General features: G+C 43.8%; 1 long non-coding RNA gene across 1 annotated transcript; it reads right to left on the bottom strand.

Annotated features, from left to right (window-relative positions):
* Positions 1-648: 648 nt before the first annotated feature.
* LOC138787425 (uncharacterized) lies at positions 649-11,874 on the bottom strand. Its single transcript, XR_011362374.1, has 3 exons — positions 11,787-11,874; positions 10,995-11,155; positions 649-805 (listed from the first exon to the last, which is right to left on the bottom strand). It is a non-coding gene; the product is annotated as an uncharacterized lncRNA (long non-coding RNA).
* Positions 11,875-13,726: the final 1,852 nt, after the last annotated feature.

Below are 13,726 nucleotides of genomic sequence, written 5' to 3' on the forward strand. Positions count from 1 at the left end.
TGGGGGGTGCAGTTTCTGAAATGGGGTGCTTTGTGGGGCTTTCTAACATACCGGCCCCTCAAATACACTTTAAACCTGAACAGGTCCCTAAAAATATCTGATTTTGAAATTTTACTGAAAATTTGGAAATTTGCTGCTAATGTTTTAAGCTTCCTATCGTCTAAAAAAAAAGAAAGATAGTTTAATAAATGCCGCCAACATAAAGTAGACATTAATGCTATTTAATATATAATTTATGTGGTATAACCACTTTCTGTATACGCAAAAAAGTTTCAAAGTTGGAAAAATGCTTTTTTTCACATTATTTTTTTCATAAAGATTTGTTATGAGTATCGACTCCAATTTACCAGAAATGTGAAGTACAATATGTCACAAAAAGCAGCAAAACTCACAATTTACAATATATCAATGTACATAAAAAAGGTTTGACTGTATTCCAGACTGTCTAGACTGGCTATACTATAATATTCATCTAGCTGTGAGTAGGACCAGGATCTGTACAGGTACTTAGCTTCTGGAAGAATGTTTCTGTCCATTGACAGTAAGCAGAGATCTTGAATTTGGCAGCTTGGCAGGTTATATTCAGGGGGGGTTATTTATCACAATGTGAATCTCTGGAACAATACTTAGGTTTTCTGCTGGAGCGTTCTTCTCTTCTGTCTTCTATGAATCGGTTCATTGTGTGCAGAATAAAATATAATTACAGGAGGAATGCTGTTCTGTCATGTCGTGGTACTGGGAGAAAAACTGCCCGGTTTGCAGATCCTTGGTTGCATTTTGCCAAGAATTGACCTCAAAGTTCCTCCTGGAAATAAAAGTTTTAATTTATTCCATTTATTAGGAAAAAAAAGTTCTCTACCAACACATTGTTAACCAGTAACACATGCTGCACTTACTCCTGCCCTCTACCCATCCTGTACACCATGGAGGGCTCATATTGCATTGCATCTGTAGTAACTTAGCGCTTGTGTTAAAGTTAAGGGAAACCTTTGAGATTGGATTCTGTACTGTGGTCAGTGGTATTCATACATTTATGACATAGCCACAGGATATACGAAATCTGGGATTTAGGGCTATTGGGGTAGTGCTGTGACCCCCATTGTTTCATTCAGGCTGCTTTCACCACACAAGTCAAGGGAAGGTTTGCTGAGGGGCAAATGCATTTACAGATAGGTCCTTGAGCTGCTCACTTGGCTCTTTCTGTTACTCCCATAGGCCATGTTCACACACACACTGTCTTTTTTAGTAAAATAACGGCTTGGAATAAATGCATGGGATAGTGGCCAAAAAATGCATGGAAAAATAGCTGTTGTTTCACAACGGCCATCAAGTAAATGACATTTATTAACTGCCTGTATTTAGCGACAATGGCCACTATTTTAGGTTGTTAAAACAGTTTTTTTTTGGGGGGGGGTGGACGTTCTTTATCCATCTTCTCAACAAAATTCAATGGAACATTAAGGGTAGCTTCATACGTACCGGATCCGCAGCGGATTTCACACTTGCAGCTACAGATCCTGGTAGTGTAAAGTGAATGGGTCACATACCTGCAGCAGAATTTTCATTCCTCTGCCAGTATGTGACCCGGCCCCTTTAAACTCCCCCCGCATCCCGCAGCATACATTACCTGCACTGTGTGTGATCCGCTGCGGATCCGTTACGTGTGAAACTACCCTAAGGGTAGCTTCACACGGGCGGGCTCGCAGCGAGATTCTCGCTGCGAGCCCGGCAGGTCCTGTCAGTTCCCATAAACTACATACTTGCTGCGGACCGCAGCGAGTATGTAATTGTACCGCGCTTAACCCCTTCTACTCCCGCCCGGCTCCCCCGCTGTAAGCAGCATACATTACCTGTCCTTGCTGCACGGGTCCGGCGTCCTGCTCTCCCGCCCGGCCAATCAGTGGCTGCGGCTGGGCAACACACTAATTGGCCGGACGGGAGAGCAGGACGCCGGACCCGTGCAGCAAGGACAGGTAATGTATGCTGCTTACAGCGGGGGAGCCGGGCGGGAGTAGAAGGGGTTAAGCGCGGTACAATTACATACTCGCTGCGGTCCGCAGCAAGTATGTAGTTTATGGGAACTGACAGGACCTGCCGGGCTCGCAGCGAGAATCTCGCTGCGAGCCCGCCCGTGTGAAGCTACCCTAAGGGCCCTTGCACACTGAGCAATTCTCGAGGAATTGTAGCTGAAAGTTTTCAGGCAGAATTCAAGCTGAATTTAAGCCCCCCATTGACTTCTATAGGATTCCTCTAGCAGATCTTCAGCAGAAAATTCTGCTCGGAAATTCTGCAGTGTGAACAACAGAGCAGAAAACCCATTGAACACAATGGGACTTTGCTCTGTACATTTTTTACGGGAGGAATTTCAAGCTGAATTTCAAGCTGAATTTCAAGCTGAATTCCTCGCCTTTTCCTCAGTGTGCACATACCCTAAAGGGGTATTCCAGGAAGAAAAATCATTTATCCCAAGGAGGTCCGGGGGGGGGGGGGGGGGTCTGACTTCTGGGTCGGACCCCCACAACCTCATACTTTTCCCCTTTCCTGTTGATAGGGGGAAAGTTATTTTTTCTGGACAACCTCTTTAATAATAGGTCGAAAGGGTGCTGAAAGTGGCCATCATTCTGCCTAAACCTAAATAATGTACTAACGGCCATCATTGCAGTGACTGCCACCAAAATATGTTAAACAACAGTCGTTATTTGGCACTCTGTTAGACAATGAATATTATTTTGAGTATTAAATAACGCCTGTAAAAAAATCATTGTGTGAACATAGCTACAGACTTCAATGGAAAAGCCATGTGTCTAATAGGGGGATAATCTATGGAGAGAACATCTTGGGACCCTCCATTTTCTGATCCTATGAAAATTTCAAAGATAGGAAAATTCCTTTAAATATTTCAGAAAATTAAAGGGTAATGTAGTCTGTATAATGGTGTGAATTAGCAGGAAGTGTTGTCATGGGACTGGGGGATAATGGCACATATGGTATGGAATGGTTGGTGTCTTGACTATAGAGAAGGCATTAGGTGTGTGTGTTTTGGAGTTTATGCACTGTTTTTTCATGGCAGGACAGTTGTTGCAGTCTACTCTATTCCTGCCCAGTGGCGTAGCTACTGCGGTCACAGTGGTCGCGGCTGCGACCGGGCCGCTACCAATGGGGAGCCCGCGAGGCCCCCCCTTGCCACTGCACTGACGTCCTCCCACTCCCTCTTGTGACCGCAAGCAATGTTTTGCTTGCGATCACAAGAGGGAGGCTGGGACGGGCCCCCGGCTGACTTGCAGCTCCCTGGCTCTATCCCCGGCAGCACATACACCAGTGAGCTCTGTGTGCGCTGGGGAAGTACTTCCGGAGCAGGGAGCGTCTCACTGGTGTGTGTGCTGCATAGTTTTGCCGTGACTGTCCCGCTTCTGAGGAGACAGCCCCGGCAAAACCATGTCCCGGGAGGCCCCGCCCCCCGCTGCGGGAAGCCCCACCCCCCGCCAACGCGGGTGTCATTGTTCATGCAAGCAGGGACAGGAGTGCTGGGAAACCATACAGGTGAGTATAGCGTTTTTTGTTTTAAATACAGATGATGGGTGTAGTGGTATGATGATAAAGGAACAAGAGGATGATGAGGATGTAATGGTATGAAGGAACAAGAGGATGATGAAGGGTGTAGTGGTGTGATGCTGAATGAACAAGAGGATGATGAAGGGTGTAGTGCTATGATGCTGAAGGAACAAAAGGATGATGGGGGTGTAGTGGTATGATGCTGAAGGAACAAAAGGATGATGGGGGTGTAGTGGTATGATAGTAAAGGAACAAGAGGATGATGAGGATATAGTGGTATGATGCTGAAGGAACAAGAGGATGATGAGGATGTAGTGGTATGATGATGAAGGAACAAGAGGATGACGAGGGGTATAGTGGTATGATGATGAAGGAACAAGAGGATGGTGAGGTGTGTAGTGGTATGATGATGAAGGAACAAGAGGATGATGAGGGGTATAGTGGTATGATGATGAAGGAACAAGAGGATGATGAGGGGTATAGTGGTATGATGATGAAGGAACAAGAGGATGATGAGGGGTATAGTGGTATGATGATGAAGGAACAAGAGGATGGTGAAGTGTGTAGTGGTATGATGAAGGAACAAGAGGATGATGAGGGGTGTAGTGGTATGATGAAAGGGCAGGAGGATGATGAAGGGGTATTAGTATGAGGATGAAGGGGGTAGTAATATAAAGATGGAGGAGCAGGAGGATGAAATGGGTAGTAGTATGATGATGGAAGGGCAGAGGGATCAAGGGGTAGTAGTATTATGATGGAGGTGGTTGTAGTATGATGATGAGGGGCAGGAGGATGAATGGGGTAGTAGTACAGGGGGGGGCATCTATTAGGGGGATTACACAGGGGGTGTATACAATAGGGCATGTACTATAGTGGACCACACAGAGGGGGCATATACTATAAGGGGGTCACATAGAGTCAGCCTACCAACTAAATGAGGGTGTAAAGGGGTCAATACAGATGTGCAGTTTGTAGAGAGATGAGGATGGTGCCAGAGTGAGAAGTCTAATATGTCTGTCTGGCAGATTCTGTGGATTCTTGGCTCTGAGAAGTTCTCATAACCGCCCAGGGCAGATGGAGAAGATGAAAAAGGGAGAACTCCGATCAGAGAAGATGTCCTCTGTGAGTCACTTGATATAACTGCACGGTAATGTATATGGTGTATAGAGCCTGTGTAGAGCTGGAGCTGCCTCTATATGACTATATAATATTTGCCCCTTGTATACTGGTAATATTGGTCTCAGTATACAGGATTTGGTTAGTAACAGTATGGCAGTAATATGTATGGTGATATTTCCTATATACTGGTATTATTGGTAATATTGGTCTTGAAATATATATATACCAATAGCATCGAGTAAGGGGGGGGCCAAGTTGACCTCTTGCACCAGGGCCCAAGAGACATTAGCTGTTCCTGTTCCTGTTCCTGCCATCACAAATCCTAGAACTCCTGACAGAAAACATAACCCCTTCAGTGTGAACTGAGCTCTATCTAGTGCACCTCATCCCTCTAGTACAGGATAGATAGCGTCTCTGATTTGGATCAGGTCTGCAGGTCATCACAACATATGGAGCAGATGTTCCGGGAATACACACACACTTTACTGGTATTCTTTCCCTTTTAAGCAGCTCTAAGGAATTTCTTTTTATGTTACAGAGCCGACCCTGAGGTAATGTGGCATCAATTTATCCTGCATGCACATGCTGCCCATCTGATGGCCGCTCCACACTATCATCAATCACATTATAGGCAGAAGGAAGATTCTATTGTGGATACTGGGCCTCATAAATCTAAAGTCTAATGGATGTCTACTGTTCTCTTTACTCCTTCATGCTCCCGGAGGATAGTAACTTTCAGACTTTTCTTAGTTGTGATGTGCTGTTCCTCTGTTATTCTTACTAGAAATATATAACTAAATAGCCAACTGGGGGCGTGTCCCTCCACAGTCTGGCAAGGTCAGCTGTGATTGGATGGTATCAGACAGTGTAGGGACACGCCCCTGGCAGCTTGTAACACCCAGTTGACTATTTAGTCATATTTATTGTAAGAATAACAAAGGAACAGCACTTGCACAGCTATAAGAAGAGATGTTCCAGAGTTACTATTTTATGGGACATGTAAGTGTTTACTAAAGCAGACAAGTCAAGAGAGGCTACAACATACATAGACAGAATGGCCCAGATTTATTAACCTAGCTTAAAGCGAATGTACCATCAGGAGTAGTGAAATTTTTCACTATCCTGGTGGTACGGTCCTTTTTTCAAAATGCCGCCCGGTTCACGTTTTTTTCTTGTGCATCTTGCAGCTCTATGCACTGGAGGTGGGACCATCACCCCCAGTGTAACGATATTCCCTCCTCTTAGTGACGCGCCCATGCTAGATTCTAATGGAGGCACATCACCAAGGGGAGGGGATACCATTACGTTGTGGACGCCATGCCCAGTGCATAGAGTGGGCTAGTGCACAAAAAGATGACTGCACTGGGCAGGAACTGGGCGGCGTTTTAAAAAAAGGACTGCGCCACTGTGATATCTGTGCTGATGCCGACAAGGTTTTGAAAAAAAAATTCACTAGTCCTGATGGTACATTTGCTTTAAAGGAAAACAATGTGGCAATTGGAAAAATCTAACCTGCTGATACCTCCCAATAACGCATGGCGCCCCATATTTGGGATATTAGCAGTTTCTTATATGATAATTAGGTGTTTTGGTGCACTGAGGGCGGGGCTACTGCCCCCTGTGCACCAATTTGCACCACCTAATCAATTTCAGCAGAGTGGACCGGCCAGGGGGACCGATGGACTGGAGGTGGTAACCTGCTGATACCCCCCTTTAAAAACTAGATAGCATAAACTGCACTTTACAGTTCTGGTGTATATATAATATATATATATATATATATATATATATATATATATATATATATATATATATATATATATATATATAGACAAAATCAGCCATTACAGAGATATACATGTAATCATCAAACATGAGGAGTGAGGTCTCTGCTCATAAGAGCTTACAGCCTATAGACTGATGATAGTGGGTGAGGCACAAAGAGTGTCTAAAACAATTAATAATTGTGTTTTAGATAAATATACGGCACACTGCACCAAGATGCGCCAAAGTTTGCCAAAATCCAGGCTGATAAATCTGGGCCACTTTTTTGTTATTAGTAAAGAACTATAGAATTGTGTAAAATGACCCAAAGCGTCATTTTATCTTATGGCGTTGAGATATATATATATATATATATATATATATATATCTATACGGCATGCAAGTCCTGTCTTTCTTTTTATGTCTTCTAAAGTCTTTCTTTTTATGGCGTCACTCATAGAGTCATTTAGAGAAAAGGAATAAAACGTTGGAGTCAAGCACACAGGACGATTAATGCTGGCGCTGGGTAATGTAAAGCTGTTTGTACATTCACACATGGAACAGAGTGACTTTATATGGGAAACACGCTGGTATTTTGGGAAAGAATTTCGAGCTTTCAAAACATCATTCCTGCCCAGCACAACCAGTGTCAGGGAAGCGGCCATGTCATGTGAACACCAACCAAAAGTCACACTGTTATTTACTTTATTGCCCTGATTTACAGCATTTGCCTTGTTGGCGATCACTGCCAGAATACGGTGGACTCTAAAAATATCCCCCTCAGGCCCCAAATGAATAAAGTAAAAAAAGTAGTAATACATTTCCCAATGGAATGCCATAGAATTAGCATAGCGCTAGTATCATAGCCCTCTATGGTGTCTGGATGATCATCTGTTTGTGATGCTACTTGCGCATGCTCGAGTGTGATCAATAGGCATTTGATTACCGGTGGCTGACGAAGTTGGATGCAGCCCTAGGGAATCCTGGAAAACATGGATACAGCCATAGGCCACATCCTTGTTTTTGTGGACTCATCTCTAGTGATGACTTATTGTACACAGTACATGACCCTTTCAGCCATTTGGTACATTTGGTGTACGGAGACAGAATATGCCCCTTTGTGGTTACATGCTCATTCACACTATATATAGCCACCAAAGCAAAGTTTGTCCATGGGTACCCCTAATATGCTCATTATGTTTGTCTCACCCTTACCGCTCCCCACATTAACATTTTCGGTTGCGCCTGGTAATGCACCTCCATTCCACTGAAGTTAATGGGCGAGGCTGCAATACTATTGCACATCCAATTTATGGCCATATGTGATACTCTGGACAGTTCCTGACTCAGCCAGAGATGTCAGCAAAGAGCACTGTTATTGAATGTAAATAACACTTCCTCCAGGACATACAGCAGCTGATAAGTATGGGAAGACTTGAGATTTTTAAATAGAAGTAAATTAGAAATCTATTTAACTTTCTGACACCAGTTGATTTGAAAGAAATGTTTTTTCGCTGAACAACCCCTTTAAGGGGATTTCCCACAATGCAAAGCTGGTAGCAAAGTTGTTAAAATCTACAGCACTGTACCATCCTTCTCCCCCAATGGATTTAATCACTTCCTAGTTTCCTCTCTGAATTGTGACCCTGCTTCAACAGAGCACATACTTTCCCACAACCCCCCTTGCTTGCATACACAGTAGAGACTAATGAGCAATATTCAGTTAAACTGAGCATGCTTGACCGTCCTAGTTGATGCCCTAAGGACAATGGGGCCAAATGATGCCGGCACTAAGAGGATCAATAGATGTATATATCTTAAAGTACATTTTCAATAATGCTTATACCTTAGAAATATGTTTAATATAATGCATCACTTTCGACTAATTTACCTTCATGGAAAAAAAACCTTTAAAGTGACTCTGTACCCACAATCCGCCCCCCCCCCTCCCCTAAACCACTTGTACAGACAGATAACTACTTTTAATCCGAGATTTGCTTTAGGGTCTGTTCATCATGTAATGCAGTTATTGTCCTAAAAAACAACTTTTAAACTTGAAGCCCTGTTTCATATTGCCATGGCCTAGAGTGTCTGTGCTCTAGGCCTGCCACACCTCTCCATCCCCACCCTCTTCATAATTAAGAATGTCCCTAGAAGGATTTCTCTAATTCATCACCTGCCTAAACACTGCACATGTGCCTTAACGATCCTGCCTGGGGCATTCCTAATGATGAAGAGGGCGGGGAGGAGGGACAGAGAGACGGAGAAGGCCTAGGGCACAGACACTCTAGGCCGCGCCAATCTGACACAGAGCTGCAAGTTTAAAAGTTGCTCTTCAGGGCAATAACTGCATCACTTGTAGGACGGACCCCAGGACTGATCCTGGATAGATATGAGCAAACTGGGTTCGGGTTCGAGTCCATCCGAACCCGAACTTTCGGCATTTAATTAGCTGGGGCTTCTGAACTTGGATAAAGCTCTAAGGTTGTCTGGAAAACATGGATACAGCCAATGACTATATCTATGTTTTCCACATAGCCTTAGGGCTTTATCCAAGTTCAGCAGCCACCGCTAATCAAATGCCGAACGTTCGGGTTCGGATCGACTCGAGCATGCTCGAGGTTCGCTCATTTCTAATCCTGGATTAAAAGCAGCTATCCAACGGTACAAGCGGTTTGGGGGGGGGGAGCATATTGTGGGTACAGAGTCACTTTAAGTGTTATAACCCCTTATGGATCTATTCACATTTACGGATGGAAATGAACAGAGAAGTAAGTTCTCCAGACACAGGTGTAACTAGCACCCAAGTTCATAGTTTATCATGCATCATGTTCATTTCCTGATATCTGGGGGGATACCTATTATACAGTGGTTTGCATATAGGCTCCGTGTGGTTTAATATAATATCACTCTGCTGTGTGCCTGATGTCTTATTCCTACTCTGTTATATTGTAGAATGGGTTAACAGAATATAAAGAACTGTACGATTGTCCCAGTGATAGACTGTGAATGGCGTGAAGACGGCGGCCTAAATGTGGATGTGGCAGCGAGAGTAACATATGCTCTGCATTGCACTTCTAATGATTCAGCTTTTTTCTCTTTAGAAGATGATGTCACACATTTCCCCCCATTTAGCCCAGGGCCCGGAGCAGTGTCATATTCCAACCATCTATAGAGAGAGAGAGAATGGAATAGGAAGGCAGAACCATCCGGAGAGAATTAGTCTGCTGAGGTTAATCTCTTCCTGCATGGTGAATACTCCAGAACAGGATCCATTTAAAGCTGTTCTCACCAATTATTTACATAGGGTTATAAAAGCCGGGCACGTCTGATTCTGTGAATGCTTATCTTAGGGGTCTAAAGGGAGAACGTTCCAGATCTCCACAATCTAGAGGCCCCCGCCATCTATTCATGACCAGTGATGTCTATGCATATCAATATATACGGCCACTGCTTGGGTAGCTGATCACTGTTAGTTGGCTGATCTCTGCATGCTATAATTTATGTACGCTATTGCCCTCTTATTTTTACTGTATAGTAGTGTTATTTCACATGTAGCCTGCTCTGCTGAGCTATACTGTTTAATTTTTAGAAAAAAAAAAATAAAAAATTCAACTCAACTTGTGTCAGAAAGTTATATAGATATGTAAATTAACAATCTCCAGTCTTCCAGTACTTATCAGCTGCTGTATGCCCTGCAGCAAGTGGTGTATTCTTTCCAGTCTGACACAGTGCTGTCTTCTGCCACCTCTGTCTGTGACAGGAATTCTCCAGAGTAGCAGCAATTTCCCATAGAAAACCTTTGTTGCTTTGGACAGTGCTGTTACAGACAGACAGGTGGCAGCAGAGAGCACTGTGTCAGGCTGGAAAGAATACACGACTTCCTGCAGAACATACAGTCGCTGAAAAGTACTGGAAGGATTAAGATTTTTAAATAGAAGTAGTTTAAAAAAAAGCACATACAAAGCAGCTCTCTGACGCCACCTTTGCTACTTTGCATATCCTTCTTTTTTTTAAAAGCATACTTCAGTCAAAAATCCCACACTGTCAGAGTTTTTATTAGTGACAGATACACTTTAACCAATTCCTTATTCTTTTAGTAGTATTCTAGTACCATATGGAGCTACTTTTTAAGCGTCCCTCTTTGGACTCCCAGAGATACTAAGAGGCCCTAGTATTTGCCTTTGATCATTCATGAGCATGTGGTCCACACTACACAGTGATAGAACAGCTTCTTGGTACACGTATAGTCGTAAAAAAGGACGTCAAACCCCAAATCATTCCCCTTCTCATTGTTTCACCTCCAAGCACTTCTACAGCTTAGGGGTGCCCAACAGAGAATAAAGAGAATGCAGTATGCCAGTACTAAAGGTCTTGCCCTGTTTTCCCACAGGCGCCCAGATTTAGTAGTGTGATGCTGGTTCTGTGCAGGTTTCCTTGACCTCATGAAGTAACAGAGATCATATGTCTGTGGTTGGAGTTTCGGCTTCCTGTTTAGAGCTGTTGAAATACGAGTGAGTCAGCATAGTAGCTGCTGGTGTGACACCTAGGAATCTTACCCGTTATTTGTCTTTCACAATGTTTAATCGGTAGACGTTCTGGATTTTATTTGTTTCTTTATGTTTATTGAGTCTGACGAAATGTTGCTTAAATGGTCCTGTTTGCTTGGTTTCCGGTTAATGCAGCCCATAATGCAACCCATTCAATCAATGTGTTCAATCTGCAATATACAGTATATATATATATATATATATATATATATATATATATATATAATATAAATGACAGTAGACAGCAGCCACTAAAAGGTTTGATTTTTATAATAAAAGGGGTACTCCAGTGAAAATCTTTTTTTTTTTTTTTTTTAAATCAACTGGTGTCAGAAATTTATATCGATTTGTAACTTACTTCAATTTAAAGAAAACTCACGTCTTCCCATACTTATCAGTTGCTGTATGTCCTGCAGGAAATGTCAGTCTGACACAGTGCTCTATGTTGCCATCTCTGTCCGAGACACGAACTGCCGAGAGCAGTAGCAAATCCCCATAGAAACCTCTCTTGCTCTGGACAGTTCCTGACATGGACAGAGGTGGCAGCAGACAGCACTGTGTCAGACTGAAAAGAAAACAACATTTCCTGCAGGACATACAGCAGCTGATAAGTACTGGAAGACTTGAGATTTTTAAATAGAAGTAAATTACAAATCTGTATAACTTTTCTTTAACTAGTTGATTTGAAAGAAAAAGATTTTCACTGGAGTACCCCTTTAAAGATCATGAGGAGTGTACTAAGTTTATTTGTTCCTTGAAATGGAGGCTCGTGGGGGGGGGCTTAAAAAAAGGTGTACTCACCTGCCCCAATCACCCACCGCCACCATTTGGAAGTGTCTGCTCAGCCAATCACTGTGCACCATAGCAGTGCCCCCCTTGTTGAATCTAAAATATTGGGCCCACTAATGAAAAAAGGGGATATAAAAATTATTATTACCACTATGGATTAGCAAAACTTTATTCTAATTCTATTGGCACATGAACGGATTGAAGTTATTGTAATGAAGATGTCATTTACTTTATTTCTGTTAATAATATGAAGATTTTTCATTATTTACAGGATCATGTGGGCGCCATCATGTTACCCTGGGTCACCTGCCCGGTTTGCTGTGTACTCATCATTTCCAGACAGTCTGACAGAACTTCCTGTTTGTTATGCCCTCCTTATGAGATTCTGCATCATGTGACCTTTTACTTATTTCTTCTTATTTCATGTTAGTTGGTTTTATGCAACACACAACATCCCGACGTTTCCATCTATACATCACTTACATCTATAAGTAGTTCCAGTCTTACTAATAGGGGAGAAGATGAATTAGTTGCACTTGGTTCTTGGACAGAGTTTTGTTTGCATTCCGAGGGGTCGAGAGAGAGGAATGTAGACAACATGGATGAGGGAAAACAGCAGAGGGGGCGGACATGTAACACAATGGAGGAGCAAGCAGAAAGGATAGGATTCTATTACATAACACTGGGGTTACTACAGGACAGGAGCTTTACCCATCTACTGACTGTACCTTACACATACATTCTTACTTTAGAAGATTTTACATTTATATAGATTAATAACCTTTGGGGGGGGGGGCACTATGAGGGGGCCCAAATAGAGATACAATGAGGGGACCCAGCTACAGAATAAGGCATAAAGACAGGACATAACTTTAGGGGCACAAAGAGGGTCCTGTTACTGTTTGGGGGCACTATGATGGGAGCTTGTATAGAGGAGGGGAAGATGCTGAAAAAGTGCCTAAGATTTTTGTCTGGCAGAGGGGGCCATAAATAAGGGGGCTACACAGAAGGGGGCCATCAATAAGGGGGCTACACAGAAGGGGGCCATCAATAAGGGGGCTACACAGAGGGGGCCATCAATAAGGGGGCTACACAGAGGGGGCCATCAATAAGGGGGCTACACAGAGGGGGCCATCAATAAGGGGGCTACACAGAGGGGGCCATCAATAAGGGGGCTACACAGAGGGGGCCATCAATAAGGGGGCTACACAGAGGGGGGCCATCAATAAGAGGGCTACACGGGGGCCATGAATAAGGGGGCTACACAGAGGGGGGCCATTAATAAGGGGAACTGCTGTTTTACTGTCGCCACATGATTTGCTCCACAATGAGGCCTGCTGAGGCTCCGTCGCCCAAGTGCCCAGGAAAGCCTGGAGCCAGCCGTGCCTATAGCTGTTCTTTCAACCTGATCTAGCCCTCTATTCCCCCTACCTATTTTTTATTTTTGCCCCTTAATAAAATTTTTAATGCGTTTTGGGCTTCAGCAAGCTACGGCCCAAAATGCATGTATGTTTTTTGCATAGGAGACGTTGGTTCCCCAAATATAAAGGCTCTCTCCTCAGCGGTTGTACTCGGCTGAGCTCACGTGCAGGGGCCCTTCCGGACGACTTACCTGCCTCTTCTTCTGCTCTCCTTGTCTCTGCCCGTCATATGCTTCCCCGGCTTCTAGGGCATGCCAGGTGCTCCAGGTTTAAAGGGGCAGTATGCCCCTAAATTGGTGGAGCACCTAAAACACTCCCCTATTAATTTTGCACCAGTCCTGAACCCTTCTTATTGTAGCCTCTGCATTGCTACCCTTAGCATTGTGGTCCCAGCTTTCCTGCCCATGACTCCTGTCCCCTGTCTGTGAGTCCCCCCTGAGGTTCCTGCCTGCCTACGTGTCACCAGCTGCACCTTAACCACCACCGCTAGCAAGCCAAGCCGGGGGTAGCAAATATGCAAAAGAACACTGC

The sequence above is a fragment of the Dendropsophus ebraccatus genome, chromosome 3 (genome assembly GCF_027789765.1).
Source record: "Dendropsophus ebraccatus isolate aDenEbr1 chromosome 3, aDenEbr1.pat, whole genome shotgun sequence".
Taxonomy (NCBI): Eukaryota; Metazoa; Chordata; class Amphibia; order Anura; family Hylidae; genus Dendropsophus; species Dendropsophus ebraccatus.